This window comes from Eleginops maclovinus, chromosome 5, assembly GCF_036324505.1.
Source record: "Eleginops maclovinus isolate JMC-PN-2008 ecotype Puerto Natales chromosome 5, JC_Emac_rtc_rv5, whole genome shotgun sequence".
Lineage (NCBI taxonomy): Eukaryota > Metazoa > Chordata > Actinopteri > Perciformes > Eleginopidae > Eleginops > Eleginops maclovinus.
This window is the reverse complement of record NC_086353.1, coordinates 27,091,588-27,108,461: the sequence shown is the minus strand read 5'-3', so window position 1 is coordinate 27,108,461 and position 16,874 is coordinate 27,091,588. Positions and strand designations below refer to the sequence as shown.

The window sequence follows — 16,874 nt, the reverse complement described above, 5'->3', positions numbered from 1 at the left end:
CAGACAACAATGAATATTAGGAGACTTGTTTATGTCTCGAAGACAGAATTATGCTGCTCACACAGCCGGTCCAACACTGCCGACACACCAGAGTGTATGACCGGAGCTCCTCCACATTACACCATCAGATCATGGCTATAGGAAGGGTATGCTCATCTGGCTATCTGCTGGAGCTACTTATTGCCACTGCATGAACAGTGATGTTAGTCAGCAGTAAAGCTCAGTTTGTTTCCATGATAGAAAAAGCAAGTGACAACAATATTGCACTTTGCATTATTGGTAGTTATATTAACATGCATTCATTGTGTCTCTCTCTCTCACACAGGTGAACACCGAAAGGCTTCTGTTTTAGTGAGAAAAAATTATAACAAATATGTTAACCTGATGTCCCAAACAATAGGACATGGTCTGTTCACAAGGCTATGATTTACAGCAGAGCGAGCTATTGTGTAGAATTAACGGGCCACTAAAATGTATATTATACCTCATACTACATTTCAGGTGTGACGAGCTTCCCATCAATATCAGGACAGCAGGAATAATACACATGTTCTGCCACAGACTGACATGTTGCACCTTGGCCATTCAAGTCTTTAAAAAAGTAGTTTTTTTTAAGCTAATGTACTTCCTTGATTCCTGCTGTTTTGAATTGTTAGCCTCATCAGCTAAATTAAATTGTAATGTGTGTGTGTGTGTGTGTGTGTGTGTGTGTGTGTGTGTGTGTGTGTGTGTGTGTGTGTGTGTGTGTGTGTGTGTGTGTGTGTGTGTGTGTGTGTGTGTGTGTGTGTGTGTGTTTGTAGAGGTGTATGTGTGTCTGCTTGTGTGTGTCTTTATTGTCCAGTGTAAAATGCCAACATACCCACTTGGGACAGAAAAACTGTCGATGTGGACATTATTCCAAAACGATTGTGTGTGTGTGTGTGTGTGTGTGTGTGTGTGTGTGTGTGTGTGTGTGTGTGTGTGTGTGTGTGTGTGTGTGTGATGACAGAGCATACTGCGCTGTTTAGATCGCTGTGGGACTTTTTAGAGTTTTGGTCAGACAACATCATATATCATGGTGGTTTTTATAACCCAAAGAGCTGTCGGAAAAAGAGCAGATAGGAGAAGGGTGGGGGGGGGGGGGGATGAGATGAGGGTAAGCAGGAAGGAGACAAGATAAACGAAAGAGGAAGACAACAAAGAGGAAGCCACTTGAAATATCTCAGTTCGAGAGATGAAGTGGTAAAAAAATGGCCTTCTGTCTTTAATATTAAGTCTGCAAACCCTCATTCAGAGGAAACACAAAAAATGGTCCTTCGTGAAAGTTAACATTCCAGCTTTGTGCAAAAGTTGTTTGAGAGAGATATATCAAAGAATGTCAGCCATCATCATAAATCACTTACCACTTAAGAAATGATATGGCTAACGTTAAGGCTTAATCATGTAAAATATACTCTGTATTATCCTTTCGAAGGATGCATGCCAATCATTTTAATAAAACCTGCTATAAAGGGGACTTTAAATCCTGTCTGTGCTCTATAAATATATCCACTCAGCAATCTGGAAATACACATCACTCTTTATCTATCATTATTTTAAAGTGACTCATTGCCCGAATACATCCACATTAGCAATATAATATTCTCAATAATGGCGTCAACTCTTCACTGCAAAACATTCAAATAAAGCTGACACAAAAAAGCTAACTAAATAAAATACTTATTTTTTAGTCAGTATAATTTTTCAGAAATCCTCCTCCTTTCTTTCCCAGTGTTCAGCGCTCTGTGTTCAGGACAGACGTGATAAGCTGCAGCTTTTAGCCGGCTGAAAGAGTAAAGCTTGAATGAAATGGAAATTGAATAATGTTCTCCAGCGCTGTGCCGGGTGTTTATGGCTTCCTATGCTACTTCCTGGGAGTTCCAGCAACTCTCTGTGCAACAAATAAGAGCCAATACGTTCTAAAGAGCTAAAATGAGCCATTTATTCTCTGGACACACACACATCATCGCTGCATGTGTGTGTGTGTGTGTGTGTGTGTGTGTGTGTGTGTGTGTGTGTGTGTGTGTGTGTGTGTGTGTGTGTGTGTGTGTGTGTGTGTGTGTGTGTGTGTGTGTGTTTGCAGTCGTACTTCATTACCTGTGCTGGCAGGTGTAATGCAGAGGGGACTGTTAGGTTGAAGCATCAGTGGTTCAGGTCCGTACACGGCGCTGAAAGAAGAAAACCGCAACATGAGTCAGGATCAAGACGGGTCCAGTATGTAGGACATTCGTTTGAATAGTATAGGTAGGCTAGGGCATGGTGTATCATCCATCCATCCATCCATCCATCCATCCATCTTCTCCTGCTTTTCCGTCAGGGTCGTGGAGGTAACAGCTCCAGCAGAGAGCCCCAAACTTTCCTCTCCCTGGTCACAGCAACCAGCTCTGACTGAGGGATTCAAAGGCGCTCCCAGGCCAGCAAAGAGATATAATCCCTCCACCTGGTCCTAGGTCTACCCCTCGGTCTCTTCCCAGCTGGACGTGCCTGGAACACCTCCCTAGGGAGGCGCCAGGTGGCATCCTCACTAGGTGCCCGAACCACCTCAACTGACTCCTTTCAACACAAAGGAGCAGCGGTTCTACTCCGAGTCCCTCCCGGATGACTGACCTTCTCACTTATCCCTAAGGGAGATGCCAGCCACCCTGCAGAGAAATCCCATTTCGGCCGCTTGTATCCGCAATCTCGTTCTTTCGGTCATGACCCATCCTGGTGTATCACTTTCACTTTATTTTTTAAAGGCCAAAAATACAAAATATATTGAAAAATCTGGGGCATTATATCTCAGTACTATATGTTCACTGCAGATATTGACTAAGAACAGTTTTTATCAAACTTTTTTATGATCTTGCAAACTCAGTAGTGGTTACCTCTGTACACAATAAGAAGTTTCAGATTGCCATGGAACAAAGACAGAAACATGATTCCTGATGACCATCCATGATCCAAATGATTTGTAATAGCCTTTGTGAAGGCTCTTGAGAGGGTGAATAAGCAGGATTTTTGGTGGGATACTTATTTCTTTATGTAAAAGTAGGAAGATATTTGGTCTAAGAATATGGCGTAGCACGAGAGATGCAGGGTGATCTAAGTTCTTCTCTCCAAGTCTCTCCTTAGTGATATACAGTAACTTGTGGAATTGTCCTTTTATGCAGGGACATGAACCCTCTGGTTCTGAGGTATACATTGTGGAAAGTGGAACACAACCACACTGTCTCATTCACAGTTGTGTGGTTAGGACAGGCTGCATGCCGACCTGTGCTGAAATCTCTATTCTATTTGACTGCAGCTGAGTGTAACCTTAATAGTCGGCCTAATCCTTGATTGAGCACTAAACCACTGGGCATTAACTACATGTTCTGTCTAATTTGTCACATTTGATCCACGACCTCTAATATTTTGGTTGTGTCAAAACCAAATCAATTTCACACTTTTCGCTCTTTGCACCACTGCCAAAACGTGTTATACATCAGCACGTCATAACACAGAGACACACAAATACACAGAACAAGTCTGCCATAAAGAGCTAAGGATGTCACTCTCTTGATCAGATTTGTGCGTGTTTTAATGGACATACATGTCCGGGCAGGGAGACCTAGCGGATAATATCCATCATTCACCAAAAACAGGAGATATATTTCTTGCAGTTTCTGAAAAAGGGAACAAGACAAGCCAAATACAGAAAGCTCCAGTCTTCAGACTTACTTCCAATTATCTATATGAGTATGATAAAACGGATGTGAACTGATGTGATCAAACTATACCACATTTTGTGTCTTTTTTTTTGCAAAGAAAAAATGAATTCCTGTAAACTTTTATGACCCCCGCATTGACATATCTTAAAGAAAGTGACCCTTCAGTTCAAGGATATTTCTTGTGATAAATGAAATAATGCGAGGGCAATCTTTTCCTGAGCTCATCCGTCAAACGTGTCCTTCAGTCCACTTGGTCCAACAAAGAGGAAAACACATTATAGCCAAGAGGTTATTGAGTGTATGCAAGCTGCTTTCCATAACAGCTAAATGATATGCAATACATTGTATTCCTCATCTTATATCAATGAGCAAAATGAAATGAACTGCGATGTTGTGAATATGTCCTTAGAACGGGTGAGGCAGTAAGTTCTGTGGTGACCTGCATTTATATAATTCATTATGTGAAAATGAAAGCTTTGAAAAGTTTGTGAACAGTAACACATACAAATGTATTTAAAAATGGAGCCACAATGAATGGTTGTGGTTATCGAAAATTCTGTAATCCTTTTGGAAGATGTGTTCTCTCTATGTACCCATTTTGACTTTTTGGGAGAGGTGAGCATTCTGTATGGAAGGATTCGGACTGTTGAGGATGGGTTGCAAGAGGAATTTGGCCACCAGTGATTCACTAACAGTACATGTAGTTTGTAAAAGGAGAGAGCAATGTCTCACTATGGCAGTAACACACATTTGAGACTCCTAAAAGATAGACCCGCTTAAAAAAATCATGCTATCAGACAGCCCCTCTGGTGGGGAACAGAAGAGGTTGTCTCCACTCTTTCGTCAGACTCCGCACTCATCAGAACATCGAGTTGCTCGGGAATCCAAACTAACCAAAGTCACACAAAATCACAAACTAACTAAGCAAAATGCCAGGGCCTATATTGTTGTCCCTGAGTCATGGGATCTCCTACATAAACATGCACTGTCCCCTCCCACCATGCTTCTGCTTCCCACTGTCTTCTGCCACCGAGCTCTAACCTTTGCTGTGTCCACCCACAGGTCAACAGAGTACAGGTCAACCAGAGCATCGAGTTGCCCTCCATTGGCACTGCTGTCCTCCCTCCCCTGTTAGTGTGCAACTTAAATTATGATGTTTAAAGAAGAAGATTATATATATATATATATATATATATATATACAGTTTTGTGATTCTCTAAAACAGATGGCCAAACATTGTTGTAAAGGGGAGAATCAAGAAGTTATACGGTATATCAACTATGTAACAAAAGAAATAAAATAAAGGATCTTGTTGGCTTGGAATTAATGTTTAGATTTTTTAGAGAGTCTTCTGCCTGGGGTTATGTTTGCAGTGATTCCCAAGCAGAAGGACATTAACAATGTTTTTTAAATATTTGTTTAAATATCACAAGTGATATCTTCATCTCAATATTCAACAGTGATTTATATATATATATATATCTGTCCAGTTTTCCTGATATCGTGCAACACTACTGTAGACCATATGATGAGAAAAATGCCTCCTCCATGCTAAGCATCTCATAGCTGTTTCCTGGAAAAATGAAGCGAGTGCCTGGGCCAAGGCTCAGGGAGACGTGCTCCTGCCTCTCTTTGGAGAAAATGTCTTAACTCTTAAAGGAAAGCAAGGGGCCTCTCATTCTATTTGGGAACCTTTCATGCGTTGTCTGAAAAACTAAGAACTGAACAGAGAGGAAGAGTAACCTCTTTTATTTTATTACTATTTTCATTTGTCTACTTCTTTACTTTACTTAACTCTACTTCTCTGAGTTAAGTACGGTCATGTCAGCTTTTGTCTTTAGTAATAATGACCTAATTTAGTAGTGATCTAATGCTTTTACAATTCTTTGGGTCATTGTTTTTTGTTTTACATAAACTGCCAGTTTTGCAGCTAAAGAAAACATCACCAAGGCACGCATAGACATAAATCTGCTACAGCCCACACACACACACACACACACACACACACACACACACACACACAGACACACAGACACACACACACACACACACACACACACACACACACACACACACATACACACACACACACACACACACACACACACACACACACACACACACATACACATACACATACACACACACACACACACACACACACACACACACACATACACAGACACACACACACACACACACACACACACACACACACACACATACACAGACACACACACACACACACACAGACACACACACACACACACACACACACACACACACACATACACAGACACACACACACACACACACACACACACACACACACAAAGCTGCGATTGCTGGTTCACTCGGTGTCTGTTGACTTGCTCCTCTTTACAGTGAGTTGCAGCGTGGAGGAGTGTGTTGCAGCTCTCACACTCCACTCTCTCTGCGCTCACGCAGTAAAACATGTGGAGATGATGTTGGGCTACAATAATAAATTGACTTGAATGAGCGCTCTGCAGTCACAACTGAGAGGCACTGTCAAAACAGCAAAATGGCCTCACACACTTTGCTTAAGGTGAAGTAGGAAACGTAATGATAAGGTCCCTCATGGAGGACCCAGAGTGCACCTGTTGGTCAGCGTGCATTGCTGGTGTGTCGCTCTTTTAGGAAACTCACCGCTGTGTTAAATGGGATTTTCTTGTGTTAAAACGTATGCCTGGTTTATTTTTTCCATACAATAGATTGCATCACCTTTTCCTTGAAAGTAACTATAAGTTATAATACACTTTTCTAACTGAATGTTCAGTCTCGTTCATGTGCAAGCATTTGCCTAACTTGTATTTAAGAAGACATAATACACATTTTATTGTCTCAATAAGTTTCCCATATTAAAAATATGATGACCCTTTGTATATTATTTTCAAATCAGCCTTTGAGTATCGAATGAACGCACCATTCTGCACAGTGATGAAGGGAGTGGGACTTTAAGGTGACACTGTCTGCTCAGGGAGTTAATTAATAAGGTAACACTTTACTTGAATGGGTGTTCATAACACTGACATAACATTGTCATAACCATGACATGACACCTGTCATAAACATGAATGAATACTTATGACCGTTGTCGTTAAGTGTCATTCGGTAAGTTATGTCACTTTCGATGCAAAGGTGACATTGTTTGAGATGTCCTTGTTATGACAACTTGACTTAAACCAAGACAACTAAACCTGTCATAAACATGTCATAGCAGACCGAACTGTCAAACTTAAGAAAAACGTTATGTTATGTCAGTGTTATGAACACCCATTCAAGTAAAGTGTTACTAATAATAATTACATAAGCTGCTGTAAAATTGATTATAATTATCATTTTATACCTTTTCAATTTACCTATTGTTAAACAATTCACTTTCTCACACACGCACACACACACACACACACACACACACACACACACACACACACACACACACACACACACACACACACACACACACACACACACACACACACACACACAAATGGTAGAATATTGGTTGTGTATTGTAGCACTTTGGGATTACTTTTAGTAATGACAGGTGCTTTACAAATAAATTGTATTATTATTAATATTGTTTGTATGTATCAAAAATATAATATCTAATACAATTTCAGCAAATATAAACAAAAAACTTGTTTGATTTTAAGATTTAATTGTCGTTCTGAAACTCAGGGTTCCACAGCGGTGCAGTTGTCCATTCATGCTACACTAAAAAAACAGCAGTGCTTACCTGAAGTGCATTTCTTGTATCATATGTATTCATATGTGATGTAAATATTTATTTCACACTCTTTTATTTGTTTTTCATTCATTTAATCTTAATTTCCCTGAGAGAAGTAGTGGAGTGATGGGCAGCAGAGACATGACGACTGCTGATGTCAACATCAGAGAGGCAGGGCAGAGCGGGAGCAGAGCGGCAGCAGAGCGGGAGCAGAGCGGCAGCAGAGCGGGAGCAGAGCGGCAGCAGAGCGGGAGCAGAGCAGGAGAAAGGATGAAAGCTGAGGTGAGAGTTTTCTCTGAAATGAAAATGTACATTCAAGCTGGTCCTCACTGTTCATCCTTTTTGCACATGAGTCAATATGCTGGAGCATTGTGGGATTTTAGGCAAGCACAGTACAGTACACACACACACTAGTGTGTAAGCCTGGCTGAGCACCAATGAGCCTGAGTTTAATGTAACCAACCAGGCAGCAAGAGGCACACACCACCAATGTGCAGAACACACTGCATTACAGGGTCTGTCTGTGTATGTGTGTGTGTGTGTGTGTGTGTGTGTGTGTGTGTGTGTGTGTGTGTGTGTGTGTGTGTGTGTGTGTGTGTGTGTGTGTGTGTGTGTGTGTGTGTGTGTGTGTGTGTGTGTGTGGAAATGCTGATGTAACCAGCCAGCTAGAGACACACTCTGAGTGCAGGGTGGCAATGACCTTTTAACACAGTAATAAACACACAGACATGGTGGTTGTATGGTGCTTTGCTGCAACGCTGGCTACATTTGAAATCAGTGTGTTTTTTTTGTGTGTACATGTGGACACATGCAGATACACAAATAGCAGATGTATGATATTTGTTTTAGGAAACGTTTAAAAACAAAGCAGCAGATACAGATTTTTAATGAAACATTTAACTGACGGTGCTTTGCAATGTGTGTGAGCCTTGTCAAAAACATGTTTCCACAATATGTTTGGTTTCGATTCTGCAGACCTTAAGTCACCCTAAAAGTCACAATGTTATATGACTCAAACACAATTGACCATTTGTATTCAAAAATACTCAATCAATCTTTTGTTCTGATTTGTATGTATTTTTTAAAAGTGAAAGTAATTGTGTCTTTATTCACACCTAAAACATTTTTTCAAAACATGGATATGTATAATAAATGTTGACGACAGGTGACCTCAACATATTTTCAGACCTGAATGTTTAGTCAGTACAAACCTTCAGTTCATAGACGATCAAACTTCCTTATGAGCCACCTCCAAAAAGGTATAACCCTCCGCTTGACACTCTCTTATCAAAATAAATACCATGTTTTTTTAATAACTTTTGTGACAATAATGCCAACATAAAAAATAATGTGATTTAAAAGTGTTTTACAATAACTTGTGAATGTTTATTTGTATGTGAACAGAGATAAGAGAGAGTCTGTTGGCAGGAGGTGACCGGACACACATACTAATAGAAAGAAGTTTGATTTCTATTTTGTTTTATGTAGCGTACAGCAGTGCTAGAAATGCCAATGGCAATTTATTTTGTTGCAGGGCTCAGGTCTGGGCTCAGGGAGCTGTACCTAGCATGCCGTTCAGCAGTTTGGCAGTGAAGCTGGTAACACTGTAGCGAGCGAGCGAGGGAGAGGGAGCTCTACCCATCATGCCATTTGAACCGCCAAGGAGGCCATCGCATGAACGGACAGACAGATATAATAAGGTGTCACTATTCCAGATTTATGTATATATGTAATACCATTGTAGCACCTCAACCAGCCACCATTAATGTCTTGCACCCCGGTACCTGTGCTACCAAAGTATCGGCTCACATTACACTCCTGATACAGACTGAGACTCCTTCCATTTTAATAAAATCAAGTGACAATTCTATCAAAACTGTTTCTATAGCGCCAAGTATATCACATTTGATGCATGAGTTTCTGAGACCTCTACGTCACCCAAATGAATACAACTTTCCTGACAAACCTCTTGTATACATGACTTCGGCCCTCTGGTAGATTATCCAGGCTTTTAATAGCCAACTCTAAAACAGCTACCGTCATGTAGCGGCTCAGTTTTTGACAGGGACATCTTTGCTAATATGCTAATATATAATAAGTTACGGTAACAATTACTTTCATATTCTCATTATTATGACAATATGAATATTTACTGTATTGAAGCAAGTTATACGCAGTTTATATTTTGAAGATTATTTCATGGAAAAATCGTGTTGAAAATGTGTGTTGAAAATATGACACATTTCATGATGGAATCTGCATTATGCTTACCACAATGCTAAAAACATTGTTTGGATCATTTCATTAAACCGACTCAAGAATAAATTGTAAATGTAGATATTTATGAGGTTTTTTTTGGAACCCATTCTCATGCTAATTACTCAAATGTTGCAATAATTATTGGTAGTGTTTGCAGATACTTATTGATGTTTGTATTTAAACTATTTCATGGCTATTATAATCTGTATATTATATTGACCAATTCAGAGAGCACAACATAATTTGTGTTTGCATGTATACAATATAACAACATACCAAAAGGCTAAATAGCCAGCTTGTTACAGGGCCCCTGAACAAATGTAATATTCAATGTTTGTTTTTGTTTCAAAAAGAGAAATTGTTTTGTTCAATACATTTCCATAAATGCCTGACGTATCAAATATGATTTAAAAAAAACCATATACTGTATGTAAATAATAACTACATTTTTTTTTTGCATTTGCTTAAAGGTGCAATAAACACTCCAATTTAAAAACAATGATTTTATGGGTCAGGCTTCACAGGGTTTGGGCCGCCGTACAGCTCAGTGGTTAAAGCCTGCTTCGCACACGCAGGTTAGAATTCGGCCTGCTCTCTCTACGCATGTCACCCCCTTTATCTGCCCCATTCGAGATGTCAAACTCCAATAAAGGCTAAATATAATAGTTTTTTCATTTAACTTGTGTATGCTCATTCATTGGAGGTTTATCACAGGAAAGATAATAGTTTGGTGCGGTCTTGCTTCACTCACTCAATGCAGTGCAACACGAGGAGAGGTGCAAACTGAAGTCAGCGGGTGCCATTAAAACAACCAAATTGTTTGTGTTGAAGATCTCCTGAAGGAGGAAATCAAACAAATATATGAGCATAGTCTTATCCTTAAAGCTGCCAGCGGAAAGCAGATAAAAGAAGCAGATAAAGCATTACTTGTTTCTAAATTATAAACTTGGTTAACAACAGTTTTTTTTCATTAGCTTCACAAGCCTGCTTTAGCGATGTACTGCTCTGGGGATGCGTTGATACATTGTCTGTTTGTGTACTGTGTTTCTAAATCATTTCCTATGAGATAATTCTTCCAAAGCAAGCTGTTTGTACAAATGATTTTTTTAACATATTCTGCAGCATCATTTATTTTATAGTATTCACATTACGGCATTGTGTTTCTTAACTTCAACCAGAGGCACATATTTTACAATAACAGCTGCTATACCAATATGGCATAATGATAGTCACAAACAATTTACGAATGTGGACATAAAAGGATACATTTACACGTAAGTTGGAAATATTAACACAATATATTCCTGTTGTATTGTTGTAATTTCACTTTCTAGATAGAAATTATTCAACAAAATCACTTTATACTTTTGATTATGTATTAGGTCATTTTGGTATAAAAAAAAGCCTATAAGGTTTTGAAATAGCAAAATATATGTTTAACAAAACAATGCGAAGGCTGCCGTTTAAGTCCTCACATTGATTAGCCTTAAGGGTACAAATGAGTCTGTGAGCAAGGCACCGGAACCCAATGCAGTTTATAAAAGTCGCCCACCGCCCCAAACACTGGGAGGGGTTAAATGCAGGGTCTACATTTAATTTGTGTGCAGTGCTATGTGCATGTGTGACATTTAAAGTTGATTCAATTTGAAACCACATTGTTATTATCCAGCATACAACACCTTCTGTTGTAAGACATCGGAGTCACATAAGGACACAGTCCTCATAAAACCCCATTTATGGGTGGGTGGAGGGTTCTCCAGGATGGAATAACATTCCATATATGCCTTGTGTACAGAACAGAGCAAATGTTCAAATATATTAGGACAGCACAAATGTATAAATATTATTAAATCACATTGAGATTGTTCAGTGTTTAATGACGGCTGGCCGTTCAGTTGCATCTAATGTAATGAACGCTTGGAATACTCCATACAATCTATAATTGCAAAGACTTTAACCTTGTGCAATTCATCTGATATAGAATGAATGTCCATCCAATTAACTCCTTTCAATGTCTCACGCAGAGACATATGTGTATATACAACTCATATATACAAAGAACTAGGTTTGTTTATATAATGTGATGAATACAACTGTTTTATTAAATCAATGGCAATAAAAACAATTAAGTAGCCTATTAAAAAATGTCTCTCAAATAAATGATAAATGTATTGGATTATAATGGAAGGTGATTCTGCTTGGGTTCAGTGTCTGAAACATTATTCATATTTTAGAAACAGCTATACGCAATGAGGCTTTTGATGTGGATTTGAGACTTTATTCTATGCATTGCCATCTACTCAGGAACCCGCTGTCAGTTGAATGCTGTCGGAATGCGTTAATATGTTCTAACCACGAACAGGGTTAGAACATATGGGCTACATGCAGGCTAGCCTACATCACGGAAAAACAAATACATCTGTCAAATAAATGATGTACAAATGTACATGTACAAAAATATATAGTCAAAAGAATTTAATTGAAGATGAAATAATCCATTTAATTAAATTACAATTTTAACATCCAGCTGTAACAACTGAGGATTTCTCAACTGAATCACAAAATAGAAACATGGCAGTGCCTGAGATATCTGCGGCAGCAACCCTGAAACTGTGACCAAAAGATGCGGTTTGTATCAGATTTTGAGGAAGATTCAGCCTTGGTATCACACACATGCGCGCACACACATATGCATGCGTGCACGCACACACGCACGCACGCACGCACGCACGCACGCACACACACACACACACACACACACACACACACACACACACACACACACTGCTGTTGGACAAAGGACCCATTTATGAAGCTCCAGGTAGCTTTCATCAGCTGGATCTTCAGTCTGAGCACTCCCTAGACAATACACACAAACACACACACTATGTGGATACATTTTCAGTTTGAGGGCTCTCATGGTAATTATTGAATATATACACACACACAGCAGAATCAGCCCACAAGGCCAATTATGCACACAAAAATACACACACCTACACACATACTTTTAGTCCCAAACACCCTCATACACCCACTCACACACACGCCCACAGACACACACACACACACACACACACACACACACACACACACACACACACACACACACACACACACACACACACACACACACACACACACACACACACACACACACACTAGCCCAGTGTTATCATGCCTTGAAAAGGGTGTTTGTGTGTGTCGGTTGTCTTTTGCTGGTTGACTGGTTGTGTTAACATATTCAAAGACACACCGACACACACATTGACAGACACATTCAGAACACACTGGTGTATTTGTTAATGTATGGCAGAGTATGCATAACTCTGACAAATGCTTAATCTATCAAATTATGATTGGTAATGATTGGTTAAATAATGCAAAAAAAAATGCTAATAAAGAGTGTAGTCCGTTTGACTACAAATCCTCCTAAAATTGTTTTAACAACAACAACAACAAAATGGTCAGGGTACTAGAAGATGTAGTAAAACAAATATGAAATGGGATTTAGAAAAAAATTCCCTTCATTGTGACGTGTCTTAATTTACGTAAAACGTGTACGGTGTGTAAGAGTTCCACTTTGAAGGTGAACAGGACCTGCACAAGTCGAAACAAAGACTCCATTGTGCGTTTTTAAGAGTGGAACCAACTTGAGAAGAAAACAAAGGAGACGCTATGAGATTATAACTTAAAAACTGAATTTCCTTTATTCAAAACTTCCCACAGCTACCTGAACTCATTAAAACATGCAGACCTTTCAAATCCAATTGTGCAAGAACAGAGCAAGAATAAAGGTGTGCAGGGGTTCACTGTGATGTGTTACCTACCCTGTACAGCTGTATAAGTTTACTTCTATCGTAAGAAAACAGTTTGAAACAGATGGCAGCATAGCTGGCAGGGAAAATGCTTCTAATGCTCTCAGACCTGAATTTCCATACCAACATAATTCTGTTGTACATAAAAACGTATAAATTGGTATATACCGGGGGACATACACTAGCGAACACCCGTCTGTCGTCTGTTATATTTAACCTGGAAATGCCTTTTGCAATTGTTTCGGACCCAACATATTTGTAACACTAGCAGCACAGAAATAATACAAAAAATGTGTTTAACTTACAATCTTCACATTTGTCAGTGAGAGGTCTTCCCGGGCCATCAGTGAACCAGCGGCGTATAGTTGACTCCCACAATGCTACACTCTGCAAACACACCTTCCTCTGCAGCATGTGTGTTAAAACTTACTTAAATACTATCCATTCTGAGATCACTGTAACACAATTATATATCAAGTGAATCTCAGCATGTGTGTATTTTATATGAGCGTAATGCAACAACACCTATACAAGCAGGCCTTGGCAGACACCCCCTTCCTCATCATGACTATAATGAGCAGAACAACACTTTCCTTCACTATTTATTACAATGTTTACAACAACACTTGCAGTGCAAAAACAAACCATGTGATTTAAAGATTGTTTTGAATTATTTGATTCAAAATTATAATATTTTACTCAAGGTCACTCAAATACCCTTCACATGGGCAGTACTCTACTGACAGTCACACTGCAATACGGTGAGTACAGAAGCTCCTATATCTGAGTCATAACACTGCAATATCCGTAAAACTTTTTCACAAAGAGTGTGACAAAGATAATGTTATCTGTCAAAGAGTGAACTGACAAGACCAACAACAGCTCCCCTCTCTTTATATAAAAACAGACAGAGAAGAAAGCAAGGCAGGAGAAAACACATGTCTGAAGTACAAGGTTGAAGCAGTGGGTAAATTCCCAAATGAGATGACAGAAAAACCAAAGAGGTGTATGTGTAAAAACAAGCATAGACCCCTGTTTTTACATAAAGGCAACTAATATTATTGCAAGAACTGCATGAGTTAACTGTTAGAAACAAAAATTGACCCCCCCCCCCCCCACACACACACACACACACACACACACACACACGCACACACACACTGCTACCCCAGAATCACAAAACAGGACACTGAGTTTGCTCCACAGAATGTCCCACAGGGTAAATGTAGGCACTTTTATTCCAGAGAACCAGAACCAGGTTAAACTGTAAACTGTCTCAACTATTATTTGCCAAAGTGTTTTCAAAGTAAGTGCGGCATCACTGAGAGGAGGGACAGCTGAATGCCAGTGTTGTTTAATTCACGATAAATTGCCCCAATTACAGACAGCAGGAGAATAACAGTTTAATAATAGCTTTCACTCTCACCTCCTAACGTGAAATATCTCTCCACTTCTAAAACGCACTACTACAATTATCATTGTAGTCTTGAATTTAAATAAATAAAATTAGGATTTGGTTTAATACATGGTGTTTCAAAAAACGGAGATGTTCATATGAAAGCACAAAAAAGGAGCGACAAGGAAGAGGAAGATTTAAATGAATGTAGGCTATTCGTCTTTTAACCCTACATAACTCATAAAATAGTGTTCTTTCTTTTTCTTACTCGGCACACTCCGAAACCAGCACTCCCACCTCCTGCCTACCCTTTCAATTACCCTCCATACGAGACCCTATACATTTTTTTTTTTAAAGCTAGACTGTGAAATGATTAACACGACGTTAAAAATCATCTCAGTATCAGTCTGCAATTTCTATCTCAACGTTTACATTACAACACTTCTATATGAAACAACAAAAATATATATATATAGACACGACGAAAGCTCAAGCACGCACACAACGCCAGGGTCGCCTTTCAGAAAACTGTATTTAATTCAGTCCTACTTCACGGCTGCGGATACGTGCATAGAGAATTAAGATTCAATGTACGTTATACATTAAAGTAAAGAGGTTTACATAGGGATAAGCTTCTTTTATAAGCGCTGTTGAATAAAAACATTTGTTTCTATGTGACAGACGCTCACTGCTGGCTCGTGCACTCATCTAGTTGTCCAACATGGTGACGATAACTAGTGAACCTATTAGAAAAGTTACAATAGCAATGAAGTGCCGTTTGCTTTTTGTGTTGTGTTGTATGATTAAAAGGCAGATGATGATGACTTAATGTCCTCAAACAGTCCACGTCTGGACTACGTATCGACATACCGAGCAGCAGTGATCTGCCATGTTGACGGAGAGAAAGACAGCTGTGGTGGATCCGACACCTCGTTACATGAACCCGGGACAGCCTCTGCTGTTCAGGTAAACGGTGTGTGTCGTGTTCTGTGTTTGCTGGGATTTCCTACCTGTTCGTCCCGGTGTGGAGGACCCTCCTCTCCCACTTCACCAGCTCCGCCGTGCAGCCATCAATTCTCTTCCACTTTTTTCCACAAAAAACTTCTTCCACTTGTTCGGCTTGTCGACGTTAATATTACGGAGAAATTGGCTTAAGAAAACAGAACAGCGTGCTTGTCTTTTCACTACTTTACTCACGTTTCTAAACAGTTTATTCCCAAATTGTTTAATTCCAAAGGCGGAAAATGGGTGTGTTTGTTTCCACTCCCGTCGAGAGTGTCATTTGAAATTACACTGAGTTTAGTTAAATGCAGGCTCGAGGACACTAGGGCTCCACAACAGCACGGCGAGCGGCTGTCAGAATAACGCGCACGTGAAATCAACGAAGTGTCGGTTTGTAGAAAAAACGGAATGGTCGGTGTCTCTACAGCGGAAACTACAACTGAACTGACACGGACTCAATAAAACCGTGTTGCTTTTCCGTCCGTGGCGTCCTTTTTATTGAGAAAGTAAACGTCTCAGAGTGGAAGACACCTTTCCTCTCTGTCTTCGCGCTGTCCCGGCTACAGTAATAACGACCAGTGAGAGCGAGAGAGAGCGCGCGCCAGTAACACTGAGACTGGCCTCTGAGTGTGAGCCGGCGCGAGCTCATCTCCTCGCGGTAAAAGATGATGATACGCCAAGCAAGGCAGAAACAGAATGTGGGGATCCCTGCTGCGTCCAATCCTGACGCTCTACCGCTGTGTGTGTGTGTGTGTGTGTGTGTGTGTGTGTGTGTGTGTGTGTGTGTGTGTGTGTGTGTGTGTGTGTGTGTGTATCTGTCTGTGTGTGTGTGTGTGTTAGAGAGAGAGAGAGAGAGAGAGAGAGAGAGAGAGAGAGAGAGAGAGAGAGAGAGAGAGACAGACTTTGAAATGCATGCCCTGACTGTGGCAGGTGACGGC

The 16,874-nt window shown here is 40.0% G+C and overlaps 1 protein-coding gene across 3 annotated transcripts in view; it reads right to left on the bottom strand.

Annotated features, from left to right (window-relative positions):
* The window catches only part of LOC134864628 (teneurin-3), a 294,448-nt gene extending 278,150 nt beyond the window's left edge, over window positions 1-16,298 (bottom strand). For all 3 annotated transcript variants that reach the window (XM_063883759.1, XM_063883760.1, XM_063883761.1), the window contains exons 1-2: window positions 15,945-16,298; window positions 2,116-2,186 (exon numbers count right to left, since the gene is read on the bottom strand). The gene's annotated coding sequence lies outside the window, so the exon portion shown is untranslated. The remainder of the gene's footprint in view (window positions 1-2,115; window positions 2,187-15,944) is intronic.
* Window positions 16,299-16,874: the final 576 nt, after the last annotated feature.